This window comes from Scardinius erythrophthalmus (genome assembly GCF_964197995.2).
Source record: "Scardinius erythrophthalmus genome assembly, chromosome: 7".
In the NCBI taxonomy this organism is placed as follows: domain Eukaryota; kingdom Metazoa; phylum Chordata; class Actinopteri; order Cypriniformes; family Leuciscidae; genus Scardinius; species Scardinius erythrophthalmus.
In genome coordinates this window covers 45,918,876-45,934,006 of record NC_138227.1, presented here as the reverse complement: position 1 = coordinate 45,934,006, position 15,131 = coordinate 45,918,876, and positions in this window count along the sequence as shown.

Below are 15,131 nucleotides of genomic sequence, written 5' to 3'. Positions count from 1 at the left end.
CTATGACGAAAATCTATTGACATTTTCGTCAACGAATAAAAACTAGACAAAAATGTTAGATAGTGACGATTTGTGAAGCGATCCAGTCAGAACGGATGTCCTGCGTTTGTGGTAGATGTGCACATTTGTACTGTAACGTGCTGATCTACCCAGCGGCACACGGGTTGACATGCGCTGCATGTGTCATAAAACGTTAAAAAATGTAAACGACTGGGAGAATGAGTAGAGCAGACATAGTAGGGCTGGGCGATATATCGCATGACATTGTTAGGCGCATCTCGCCAGTAAAGCCAGTTCCTTGATTAGTAGTAAATCGCCATCACCTGTCTTCAGATGGAGCGGCATTTACTACACATTTACTACAGCCGTAGTTCACTGACAAGCTGAGCCATATCGCATTAATTATTGTGGACGCATCGGCTGCGATAATTAATACAATATGGCTCAGCTTGTCAGTTAACTACGGCTCTGTGTAGTAAATGCCGCTCCATCTGAAGACAGGAGATGGCGATTTACTACTTATCAAGGAACCGGCTTTACTGGCGAGATGCGCCTAGTATAGATGCTATATATGCGACATATAGATCTGAATAAGAGTGACGGCGCAAAAAAAGAGCTCTATTCGGTACAGTTTTCTGTGCGCACACACCCGACCCGAAGCGTGCAGCCATGCACATAGACACCTATACAGCGTGCGAGTACTGAATTGAGCTCTCTTTCGTGTCTGAATGGAGAAATACACACAACATTATGTCGAATTCGAAATGTCCGTTTTGGAGAGTATTAAATGATGTTTTATAAACAAAGTTCGGGAGGAGCACATTCAAATAATCAATCCAATCTACTCGTCATCAAACAATTATGTCTACCCTAATCAGCATGACAAGAAGTATATATATCCACTCTGTCAACTCACCTAATACTCCGTGACAGTTTTCCAGCATCCCTCCACCACCCCGACTCCTCACTCTTGGCTCAATCTTTTACAGCCAGGAATACGGGGGGAGTACTCTGGGTTCGGGCCGAATACCGAGCCCGGAGCCCTCTCCTCGGACAGCACGCCAAATACGCATCTATTTCTATCTGACTTATTTGTAAGTGTGAACTAGTGAAACAGTTTTGAGTGTATTGGATGTGCATCAGTGCAATTGGATCCGCATGTCATTGGACATGATCTGATGTCTTATGCCTGGTTCAGATTACACGATTTTATCCCGATTTTGGCACAATCCGTTTGACGTAGGGTGTCGTGGGGATTCGCAAACGACAACGGGCATCGGGACGCAAGATTCGATCGTTTCATCTCGTATAGTGTGTCATAGTGGGCGACAACCTACGTCGCGTCTGCGATGCTTCATGACATCACGACAGAAAGACTAGAATGTTTAATTTTTTAACGGTCCTCCACGACAACAGCGCGCGAGTGAGTGAGGTAGAGTGAGTGAGAGTCTGTGTTCGCGAATGAGTGAGCGAGTGTGTGACTGTGTGTGTGTGCGAAAGTGAGTGTGTGTGTGTGTGTGTGTGTGTGCGAGTGAGTGAGTGAGTGTGTATGTGCGAGTGAGTGAGCGTGTGTGTGTGTGAGTGAGTGCGTGTAGGCTATGTGAGTGAGCGTGTGTATATGTGCGAGTGAATGAGTGTGTGAGACGGCTCGCGATGTCCACGACATGACAAGATTTTTAGGAGTCAAAATCGTTTAATCTGACACAGTGACTATCGTAACAGACAAAAAAATTGTGTAATCTGAACCAGGCATTAAAGTGACAGTGGGTAATAAACCTAATGCGGCCTGTGTCCTTAATATTGATCAAACAAACAAAATAAAAAGAGAAAAGCATTCACTGCTCGTTAATAGCTTTAATAAGGATTCATATGGAGTCAATATAATGCCACATAGTTTTGCAAAAGAATAAAGTATTGCAAAAGAAAATAAAGTTTTGCTCACAAAAATAAAGTATTGAGCAAAAAAAAAAAATGTTTTGCTCACAAAAATAAAGAATGGCAAAGGGGGAAAAAAGTATTGAGAAAAAAATAATTTTTGCAAAGAAAAATTAAGATTTGCAAAATAAAATAAAGTACTGCGAAAACAAAGATATAATTAACTGCAAAAATCAATGACAGCTGTTATCCTATTTTTTCTCTGCAACATATTTTCCATGCTCACACCTACTAAGTTATTTGCAACGCTGCTTTTATTCTGCGTTTCAGTTAAGTGTGTGCTCGCAATACCATTTTTCTTTTGCGCTTCACTTTTCTGCGTTTCTTATCATGGCGCTGTTTTAACGTGGGGGTGGAGTCAAGAAACCCCTTGAAGTCACGTCATCAGCAGGAGACGCAGATCGCAACAGTTCAAGTCACCATGGCAGAGCAGAGGCATGCAGGTGGATTCCAGGTATGCACAGTTGATTGTTTCCCTTTATTTCATTAACATTAAAATGTGCATTGTTTTTTGTTTTTGTTTAACTTAATGCAATTAGTATTACCTAGGGTAACGGTTGTCAAACTGGGGTACGTGGACTGATTTCAGGGGGTACGCGAAAAAAGATCTAAGTCATATGCCTTTTCAAACGTTTTCTCTGTCCCACGGTGGTAACTTAACTTCCACATTTGCACTGCACATTAAAAACGTATTTTCTTCGCATTAACAAAATATTCGAGAGTGGAGACAGAGGGTAAAAGTAGACCTTTTATGATGATCTTTGCAGCCTGCTGCAGTGCTGATTACAGCTCTACGTCATAATAAACGCGCAAATGTCGCGCGCAAATGAAAAAAAAAATCCTGTCAGCAATCATCTCAGTTATGTCTATTTGATAAAAAAATGATTTCAATCAATGGATAAATGGCTGAAACGGGTTCAGGCCATACCCAGAACGACAACAGAAACTTCAAAGGAGTCACCTGCTGTCGGGACAAGCTTCTCAGGTCAAGACACTATCATAGCAAATCCTAACTCTGACGAGAGGCCTGATGCTAGCCAAACCATTAACATGGACAGTGATGGAGACGGGGAGACACAGACTCTTCCCTCGAGACAACAAGAAGATGGTAGGGAGGCACACTCAAAGATAAGAAGATATAACGAAGATTATATAACTCTGGGCTTCACATACACAGGCAATGCGAATTTCCCTCAGCCACAGTGTGTCATATGTGCGCAGGTTCTGTCTAATAACTCGTTGAAGCCTTCACTCTTACAAAGACATTTAGAAACGAAACATGGCAATTTGAAAAATAAGCCACGGGAGTTTTTTGAGCGACAATTGAGACTGCTTTCTAACACCAAGAAATGTCTGATCGCGCCAGATGCTGTAAATAAGGCAGTAGTAGGAGCGTCTTACATGGTCAGTTACAGAGTGGCTAAGGCAGGCAAGCCTCATACTATTGTGGAGGAACTGATTGTCCCTGCTGCTATGGACATGGCTGAGAAAATGTTGGGGGAAAAGGCTAAACATACTTTCCAGAAAATGCCTTCATCAGACAATACCGTGTCCCGACGGATCAGTGATATGTCAGCAGACGTTTTGAGACAGTTACTATGTCGCATACATGCCAGTGAATTCTATGCATTACAGCTAGATGAGTCAACAGATGTAGCAGGCCTGGCTCAGTTGTTGGTGTACGTCAGGTACATATATGGAGGGTCAATCCATGAGGACATCCTCTTTTGCAAACCGTTACCGACGAGGACAACGGGGCAGGATATTTTTGGACTCATAGACAGTTTCATACGATTACATGGAATAACCTGGACTAAATGTGTTGGTATATGCACAGATGGTGCCAAAGCAATGACGTGGAGGCACAGCGGAGTGGTCACCCGTGTACAAGCAGTGGCTCCAGATGAAACTGCTTTTCATCGACAATCCTTTTCGCTTGTCAGATAGGTTGCATGACGATGAGTGGCTCACAAGACTGGCCTATTTGGGAGATATCTTTGGTCGTCTAAATGAGCTCAATCTCGGGCTGCAAGGTCGCTCTGTGACAATATTCGATGTGTGAGACAAGGTAGAGGCCACCATTAAAAAGATGAACTTCTGGTCTGACTGTGTCAAAGACAACGACATTGGCGCATTCCCATCACTGCAGGATTTTCTGTGTGAAAACGAACTACGGCTTGCCGACAGTGTCAGATGTGACATACGGAAACACCTTGGTGACTTGGTAGCACAATTACGCAATATACCGTGAGGAAAATAAGTATTTGAACACCCTGCTATTTTGCAAGTTCTCCCACTTAGAAATCATGGAGGGGTCTGAAATTGTCATAGTAGGTGCATGTCCACTGTGAGAGACAATCTAAAAAAAAAAAAATCCAGAAATCACAATGTATGATTTTTTAACTATTTATTTGTATGATACAGCTGCAAATAAGTATTTGAACACCTGAGAAAATCATTGTTAATATTTGGTACAGTAGCCTTTGTTTGCAATTACAGAGGTCAAACGTTTCCTGTAGTTTTTCACCAGGTTTGCACACACTGCAGGAGGGATTTTGGCCCACTCCTCCACACAGATCTTCTCTAGATCAGTCAGGTTTCTGGGCTGTCGCTGAGAAACACGGAGTTTGAGCTCCCTCCAAAGATTCTCTATTGGGTTTAGGTCTGGAGACTGGCTAGGCCACGCCAGAACCTTGATATGCTTCTTACAGAGCCACTCCTTGGTTATCCTGGCTGTGTGCTTCGGGTCATTGTCATGTTGGAAGACCCAGCCTCGACCCATCTTCAATGCTCTAACTGAGGGAAGGAGGTTGTTCCCCAAAATCTCGCAATACATGGCCCCGGTCATCCTCTCCTTAATACAGTGCAGTCGCCCTGTCCCATGTGCAGAAAAACACCCCCAAAGCATGATGCTACCACCCCCATGCTTCACAGTAGGGATGGTGTTCTTGGGATGGTACTCATCATTCTTCTTCCTCCAAACACGTTTAGTGGAATTATGACCAAAAAGTTCTATTTTGGTCTCATCTGACGACATGACTTTCTCCCATGACTCCTCTGGATCATCCAAATTGTCATTGGCAAACTTAAAGGGTACATAACATGCACAGTTTCACCTAATCTCATGTTAATCTTGAGTACCTATAGAGTAGTAGTGCATCTTTAATATCTCCAAAAAGTGTTTAGTTTTATTATATTTATAAAAGAAAAATACAGCTTTCCGATTCTCTCCGGAAAAAGCCGAGGTCCTGGAGGCGGAGCTATAGAGTCAAGCGGTAGTGCTTGATTTCCAGCAAAAGACAGAAATCTGATCCAGTTGTACTTACATGAATGGGGTCTTTTATCACTGGGACTGCTCCACGTTTTAATAACAAACGAATTGCAAATCCAGCGTCGACCTGGGCATTGTTAATAAAACATTCGTCACTGAAATGACCAGAACACACAACACACTTGGTACACTCCGTTGCTGCCCCGGAAAAACAAACTGCATCCACTGTTCCAGTAACACTGGGTTCTTTGGAAAGCTAAACACGGTAAGCTTTCCCTCACATCCAAAAACACACTTTTTTGGAGACATTCTTGAACAAATCCTATGCAGCGCTGCCGATGATTTCCTGTTGAAGCGCGTTGATGTGCGCGATCTCGCTCTCCTCTGGTCGACGTGTGCGCGGGCGAGCTTTTCCGAGAGAAATGCTCATATAAGGAGTTCCACTCTGATCTACGTCATTAGATCCACGATCGAAAAAAAACAGCCGAAACTTGTACCAACTCGGAAGTAAGATTTTCGGCACAGAAATTCTCTGTTATTCGTCCAAAATATTTTTTTTAAACTTTGCCCATGTTTAGCATGAGAATCCATCTCTTTAACACTGTAAACAACTCTGAATACATGAAACACCATTGTACCCCCCCTTTAAGACGGGCCTTGACATGTGCTGGTTTAAGCAGGGGAACCTTCCGTGCCATGCATGATTTCAAACCATGACGTCTTAGTGTATTACCAACAGTAACCTTGGAAACGGTGGTCCCAGCTCTTTTCAGGTCATTGACCAGCTCCTCCCGTGTAGTTCTGGGCTGATTTCTCACCTTTCTTAGGATCATTGAGACCCCACGAGGTGAGATCTTGCATGGAGCCCCAGTCCGAGGGAGATTGACAGTCATGTTTAGCTTCTTCCATTTTCTAATGATTGCTCCAACAGTGGACCTTTTTTCACCAAGCTGCTTGGCAATTTCCCCATAGCCCTTGTGATTTTGGACAGTGTCTTTGGACAGCTCTTTGGTCTTGGCCATGTTAGTAGTTGGATTCTTACTGATTGTATGGGGTGGACAGGTGTCTTTATGCAGCTAACGACCTCAAACAGGTGCATCTAATTTAGGATAATAAATGGAGTGGAGGTGGACATTTTAAAGGCAGACTAACAGGTCTTTGAGGGTCAGAATTCTAGCTGATAAACAGGTGTTCAAATACTTATTTGCAGCTGTATCATACAAATAAATAGTTAAAAAATCATATATTGTGATTTCTTGTTTTTTTTGTTTTTTCTTAGATTATGTCTCATGCACCTACGATGACAATTTCAGACCCCTCCATGATTTCCAAGTGGGAGAACTTGCAAAATAGCAGGGTGTTCAAATACTTATTTTCCTCACTGTATTTGCGTAATTGTGCTACCAAGTCGCCAAGGTGTTGGATTCGTAATCCTTTTTCGCCACCCAACACATGCCAGCTTCCTATGCTCGAGAGAGAGCCTCATTGAAATATCCACGAACGGGTCGGTCAGAATCCAGTTCGGTCAGAAGACACTGACAGATTTCTGGATTAGTTTGCGGGCAGAGTATCCGGACCTGGCAAACCGAGCGATTAAGACGTTGATGCCATTTGCTACAACGTATTTATGTGAGACTAGATTCTCAGCTTTGGTCTGCCTTAAGACCAAGTATAGGTACAGACTGTTTGTGGAAAATGATCTAAGACTGAAACTGTCCCCAATTCGGCCTAACATCGCAGCATTATGTAAGAACATCCAGGCACATCCCTCACATTGATTAAACTGGTGATGTGGATGGAGAGGTGGTAGGACTATTCTGTGTGGTTTACTACAATTTAGTTTACTGTTTATTATTTAGTTTACTATTGTTAATATGTTCTCTTTTTTATTATTATTTTACAGCAGAGAAGTTAAGAAAATATACAATGTTATCATATGTGAAAAGCAATACTTATCAGTATGTGAAAAGTTAACAATAGCTTTAATGAGATGTTGGATATGTGTTGTAGGCCTATTGTGTGTGAGATTGGGTGCATATCTGTTTAAAATCATTATATTCAGCACATTTGTATCATATGTTGACTTTTGATAAGATTTGTATCATATGTTTATGATTCTATTCACTATTCTCGACAAAATTGATAAAAATAAATATTAATAAAAAAAAAAAACCTTGTTGTTAACAATTGGTGGTGTTGGGGGTACTCCGGAAGATCTATAATGTCTCAGGGGGTACATGCCTGTTAAAAGTTTGGGAACCACTGACCATACGTCCTCTTTTTCCCGCCCAAAATGTCCGGGATTCGGCTTTTGAATGAATGAATGACTGGCGACTGTAGAAAGCAAAAGCCGAATCCCGGATATTTTGGGCAATCTCGAAATCCGCCACAGGGTGACCATACGTCCGCTTTTTCCCGGACATGTCCGGCCGGGATTTCAATCAACTGTACATACCTGGAATCCACCTGCATGCCTCTGCTCTGCCATGGTGACTTGAACTGTTGCGATCTGCGTCTCCTGCTGATGAAGTGACTTCGCAGGGTTTCTTGACTCCACCCCCACGTTAAACAGTCCCTTCAGGATTTCACGATTTTTTTAATGTGATTTTTACGATCAAAATGACGGTGGAAATTTGTGGTGGTAATTTCCAGAAATGTGTAAAAAAAATATATTTTTATATTTTATAATTAGGACATCACATTTACCATAATAGTATTATGTCAGATGCACAACAGTCATACATGACACAAATCAGAAACATAATGCATAAAGCGCGTTTATTTTGGTCTAATCAAATTCTCATCAAATTAACTTTTAAAACAACCTATGGGCAATTTTTCTACCTGACCTATGTAAATATTAACAGCAGGTGTAGTAATTTATACTGTAGAACTGTGTGTAAATCCTGAGTTGAGGGGTCCTGAACTGCAGAAGGCAACCAGTTACTTACAGTGCGGCGTTTTGCATGGCGTCCCCACTGCGTATAGCAACGCAATACGAAGTGACCGTTCGAAAGGGAACTACTAGGTTACTATCATAACCTCAGTTCCCTGAGAGTAGGGAACGAGTATTTCGTAGCCGACCGCACTATAGTAACCTGGCAAGTTGTCGCTTCAGTCGTTAAACCTGCTAAAATGGCGTTTTTTGGGGACTAATATCATAGACAGTAAAAGAATAATATAGGCTAAGGCCGCGCCCCCTTGGCGGGCTCTGACGTGTAATGGCGTGATGCTAGCTCATTGGCGCACACCTCAGAGGCGCCCGCGCCATTGGATGTGCAGTTGCCGCAGGACAGCCAATGAGTGAGCCAGACACTCACTGTGCTAGCTGTGCAGCTGCAAAATGCGTTTTACATTATAGGCTTCAGTAAATCGAGGAAAAGGAGTTTCCCCTTTTCCCGCAACATCTGTATCCACGTAAAAATGCATTGAAACTTTAATTAAACTAGAGATATTTCAATTGGGTGATTATAATTTAATGTTTTGTGAGGTCTTTTTCATTTTTGTGATTGTTTTGCGGTTAAATTAGGAATTATGCAGGATCGCAAAAAAATGCGACATTTTGTTGATTTTGCGTTGTATTCAGCGATCGCGGAATCGTGAAAAACTGGAGGGACTGGTTAAAATAGCGCCATGAAGAGAAACGCAGAGAAAAGTGAAGCGCAAAGGAAAAACGGTATTGCGAGCACACACTTGACTGAAACGCAGAATAAAAGCAACATTTTTGCAATTAATTATATCTTTCTTTTTGCAGTACATTATTTTGCAAATCTTTTTTTTGTTTGCAAAACTTAATTGTTTTTCTCAATACTTTTTTCCCCCTTTGCCATTTTTTATTTTTGTGAGCAAAAAATATATTTTTTTTCCTCAATACTTTATTTTTGTTTTGTAAAACTTTACTTTCTTTTGCAATACTTTATTCTTTTGCAAACCTATGTGGCATTATATTGACTCCATAGATTCATTATATTTAATTCATACAAATAAATATGTCTGCTGCTTGAAAGAATAATGATGATATTTTTGATATAGGTATTTAATTGTTATTTTTTAATCCAACCAACTCAACCAACTCAAAAACGTTTTGAGCTGTATGTATTTTTCTCTTAATTTTCGTATATGTAAAAAAAGAAAAAAAAAAAAAAAAAAGAAGATTTGTTCTGCATGAATACAAAAAAGCATTTAACTCCTGTTATTTTTTATTAAATCTGTTTTTTTTTTTTTACCTGTTTACAGATAACTACTTTGAATGGAGCTAAATAAATATAATAATATATATCATAAACATTTTAATGGTGTTTTTATTATGTGACTAATAACTATAGATGATAATAACAAAGTACAGAAAATACATGTTTATTTTGGGACGGTTGACATTCACTTCAGGACGGTTCCAAGACGGAGGTGAAAAAAGTTAGTCTGGAGCCCTGCACTGCATACATATGAATAATTATAACAATAGACTTCCATATACAAGAATTATAGCCACGTTAATAACGTTTGTAATGTAGCAGTAGGGGATTTCCCTGTTTCTCTTTGCGTCATTAACCTTATATGGAAATGGGAGGATGAGGTAATTAGTACCGGTATATTTAAATGCGTAGACTGGGATCTCTAGGATGTAGGCTTCGTCATCCCCGCCCCTCTTCCGGTTTCATTAGAGTCAAGGTAAGCGACGGAGGTCATACACTGTTTCATGGAATTGCAAAGTGTTTAGAGAATGTGTTTTTATCTTTGAAGGATTCCTGTAACGTGTTTGGCAGAATGCCCTGGAGTTGCGTTAAGCGCTCATTGGAAGCGTTAAGCTGGACATTCGTGAATGTACCCTGGCTTCGTGATAACGTGATGTGTGTATGATTCTCGTCTGGTACGTATGATTAGTAGTCTAAGTGTTGTTGCGAAGTGGGTTTTATGGGGTTAGTTGAGTTTAACGGGGTTTATTGTGTTTTAGCTGGACATTCAATGAGTGCATCCTGATGTCGTGAAAGTATTATGTGTGGTTCGTGAGGTGCGTGTGTGTGATTTTCATGTGGTACGTATGATTTAGTACATGTTCTATATTCTTTGGAGTAACGTTAGACTCTGATCTAAGTGTTATGTTTTGTTTTGCAGTCTCCCGTGAACAACGCGATTAATTCAGGTCGTGCTGCTGTTTTTCATGACTCGATTAGTTTCCTTATCTTTTTGTGGACGGACCGTTCTATAATTTAATTATTGCCGTGTTTGGTTCTGTTTTTATTTTATGGTTTGGGTTATCTTTGTTGCGTTCTTATTGAGGGTGGTTTAACCGGTGTGATTTGGGCCGTCGGCCGTGGGGTGTAGCTAATTACATTACATCATATGATATCAGCGCCTCTCTAATGATCACCTGTTGAGACTATTAATTATTGCTTTGGTTAACCTTTCTCTTTGTTTGATGTGATTGTTGTGATTTTTGTATTTGTATCGTTCCCACTAATTTTTCTTATTTTTGTTTCTTTTTGTTTGAGTCAAGGCTGAGTGCGCCAAAGGGGAGGCTAGTCACCTTGGGTGAACACATTTGCTGTGAGGTTGGAGCACCAGGGTTGAGCACCTCGACTTATTTGGTTTGCCGTGCACACATAAATGGTTGAGCGCACAGTTGTTTATAGCTAGTTTGCCCCCCCCCCCCAAAGTAAACTTTAGCCTTGTTCTTATATATAATTTTTCTTATTTATTCTTTTTTTTATTATTTGGTGGAGACGATACAATTATTGGTTTCTTCTTTTTGTTTGTGATGTTTGCTGATGTGATAATTTGCTGAATCATGTACACCTGGAAGAATGTTCTTTTAGCATTGTTACAATAAAACTTGCCAGTGATTTATACTATTTAAAGATACAAATAGAGTATTTTCCTCACAAATAAAGTTATTTATTTGTTTGCTGAATTACACGACTCTGACTTTTCTCTGCACCACCGAACCTGGGTTCCTTTTTTATATTTCCTTGGGTGTAATTCCCAAGGTGGCGTAGTCAGGCTATCTGTGTAGAGTTGCATCACCAAAAATACTGCTCCGGTCACAATCTGGCGTAGTCGGCAGGGTGGTTGCACTGTAAAAGCAGAGACGTGGATTCTGTAAGCTTATATTGACCCACATTTTGTTTTGTAGTTAGTTTTCTTTGTGTATTTTTATTTTTTTTGAAAAACAGCAGCCGACTCTGACTCTGAGGTGACGCCCAAGCCCTGGACTAATAGAGGTCCCTTCTGAACGAACATCTTCCCTGAGTTTTCTGTGTAGTTTTGTTTTCTCTTGTTTTGTCCTGTTTTACAGTCATGGAGGATGAATTGATACGACTTAGAGACACTGTGCTACAACTGAAGGCTGAAAATGATCATTTGTGCCAGGGGCCGACGGCAACTGTGTCAGTGGACTTTATTCCGGCCCTCTGTGACAATACTGCAGCAAGGCCATCTACCAGTGTGGCTGCGGAAGGTGAGGCCAGGGATGAAATTAAATGTCGTTCAGATGCAGAGCGGGGAGACCCGGAAATCTTTTACAGGAAACAGCAAGAGGGGGAGAGTCTTCACGAGTTTTCTTTGGCTCGGATGTGTCTTCTGGACCTGGTGAAACGTGTTGCACCAGCGGGCATGTTGAACTTTGAGTACGATGATGCCTACCCATTGTTCTCCGTTAATGTTTTGAGTACGATGATGCCTATCCATTGTTCTCTGTAACTGCTTTGAGTACGATGATGCCTATCCATTGTTCTCCGTAAATGTTTTGAGTACGATGATGCCTATCCATTGTTCTCTGTAACTGCTTTGAGTACGATGATGCCTATCCATTGTTCTCCGTAAACGTTTTGAGTACGATGATGCCTATCCATTGTTCTCTGTAACTGCTTTGAGTACGATGATGCCTACCCATTGTTCTCCGTAGATGCTTCGAGTACGATGATGCCTATCCATTGCTCTCTGAATTTTGTAGACGATTTTAAGTATGATGTCGCTATGGTGGCTCCTGTCTAATTTTTGTCTGCCCACTTTAGGCCCTGGCACTAGCCTGGTGGCAAGAGTTGTAAAAGCTGTTTTTAATGTTCACATTTGTTGACTTATCGTCGGGGCGCCGATAAAAGAAGGGGGGGGGTGGAATGTAGCAGTAGGGGATTTCCCTGTTTCTCTTTGCGTCATTAACCTTATATGGAAATGGGAGGATGAGGTAATTAGTACCGGTATATTTAAATGCGTAGACTGGGATCTCTAGGATGTAGGCTTCGTCATCCCCGCCCCTCTTCCGGTTTCATTAGAGTCAAGGTAAGCGACGGAGGTCATACACTGTTTCATGGAATTGCAAAGTGTTTAGAGAATGTGTTTTTATCTTTGAAGGATTCCTGTAACGTGTTTGGCAGAATGCCCTGGAGTTGCGTTAAGCGCTCATTGGAAGCGTTAAGCTGGACATTCGTGAATGTACCCTGGCTTCGTGATAACGTGATGTGTGTATGATTCTCGTCTGGTACGTATGATTAGTAGTCTAAGTGTTGTTGCGAAGTGGGTTTTATGGGGTTAGTTGAGTTTAACGAGGTTTATTGTGTTTTAGCTGGACATTCAATGAGTGCATCCTGATGTCGTGAAAGTATTATGTGTGGTTCGTGAGGTGCGTGTGTGTGATTTTCATGTGGTACGTATGATTTAGTACATGTTCTATATTCTTTGGAGTAACGTTAGACTCTGATCTAAGTGTTATGTTTTGTTTTGCAGTCTCCCGTGAACAACGCGATTAATTCAGGTCGTGCTGCTGTTTTTCATGACTCGATTAGTTTCCTTATCTTTTTGTGGACGGACCGTTCTATAATTTAATTATTGCCGTGTTTGGTTCTGTTTTTATTTTATGGTTTGGGTTATCTTTGTTGCGTTCTTATTGAGGGTGGTTTAACCGGTGTGATTTGGGCCGTCGGCCGTGGGGTGTAGCTAATTACATTACATCATATGATATCAGCGCCTCTCTAATGATCACCTGTTGAGACTATTAATTATTGCTTTGGTTAACCTTTCTCTTTGTTTGATGTGATTGTTGTGATTTTTGTATTTGTATCGTTCCCACTAATTTTTCTTATTTTTGTTTCTTTTTGTTTGAGTCAAGGCTGAGTGCGCCAAAGGGGAGGCTAGTCACCTTGGGTGAACACATTTGCTGTGAGGTTGGAGCACCAGGGTTGAGCACCTCGACTTATTTGGTTTGCCGTGCACACATAAATGGTTGAGCGCACAGTTGTTTATAGCTAGTTTGCCCCCCCCCCCCCCCAAAGTAAACTTTAGCCTTGTTCTTATATATAATTTTTCTTATTTATTCTTTTTTTTATTATTTGGTGGAGACGATACAATTATTGGTTTCTTCTTTTTGTTTGTGATGTTTGCTGATGTGATAATTTGCTGAATCATGTACACCTGGAAGAATGTTCTTTTAGCATTGTTACAATAAAACTTGCCAGTGATTTATACTATTTAAAGATACAAATAGAGTATTTTCCTCACAAATAAAGTTATTTATTTGTTTGCTGAATTACACGACTCTGACTTTTCTCTGCACCACCGAACCTGGGTTCCTTTTTTATATTTCCTTGGGTGTAATTCCCAAGGTGGCGTAGTCAGGCTATCTGTGTAGAGTTGCATCACCAAAAATACTGCTCCGGTCACAGTAAGAAACCAAACCGTTTGTAAATCCGTCAAGATTTCAGGGAGATAAGAGGATTTGTGTGCGTGCTAATCACTCACCTTAATTCAGATACCACAGAGCTCGCCAGAAAGCTTCCCTGTGACAAGATGGCCGCCGGTGATGCCGTTCGAGACTCCGCCTTAAGACATCTAGCCTTATATGGATAAGACCAGGGGTCTCATTTATAAAACTTAAAGTGTACGTTGGCCCGAACATAGATATCATATAAAGGCTAGATGGCTCAAGGCGGAGTCACTTCCGGCATCACCGGCGGCCATCTTAGGACAGGGCTCTGTGAATTAAGGTGAGTGAGCAGCACGCACACAAATCCTCTTATCTCGCTGAAATCTGGACGGATTTACAAACGGTTTGGTTTCTTACAAACGTTATTAACGTGGCTATAATTCTGAATGCTTAAACATTTTGAACATAATTATTCATATGTATGCAGTATAATAGCTACATCTCTGACGTTTATAACAAACCAAACCGTTTGAAAATCGGTAGAAAATTGAGCAAGTTATGGTTATTTAAAAGTACATGCACCATGTTATGAGTGAGCGAGCACCCTGTCGTAAGATGGCCGCCGTGTGCGGATGTCGAGCTCCATTGGCCAGCAGCGCGGACGAGCCATCTAGCCTTTATATGATATCTATGCGCCCGAAAGCCAAAAAAGGCGTACGCAAAAAAATATTGAGACTTATAAAACCGTTTGTACGCCAGAAACTGCGCAGAATTCACTTTGTAAATCCCAGTCAGCGGAAGATTGTGCGCACATGCGTCTCCTCCCCGAAATAACCATATATGGAGCTTACAACGCCTAGTTTTACTATGCAGATCCTCATCTGCATATCATTTGCATATGATTATTAATCCATGTGATAACGTTTAACGGTACAAGACATATTACATTAATAAAAATCATGTAGTTGCCTATCCTTGCCTTATTTTTGAATACATAAATCAAATAGTGTATAAAATACATTTCAGAGAAAGTTTTTCTCACTCTTTCCCACTGGCCGAATTGTATTTATTGAAACATAGGCCAAACTATTTTCTCAGACAATCTGGTATTATCATGATAAGCAATTATCTCTGTGGTTAAAACAGTAAAACAGCACGCCACAGGAAAAGTGTTCAAAAACATTGCATCTGCAACAAATATTTCTATTGATTGAATTTGAATATAAAATTTTTTGTAACTTCTCAGTAATGATTTCATGTTTAAGTGTTTAACTCCATTAATTTGAATGG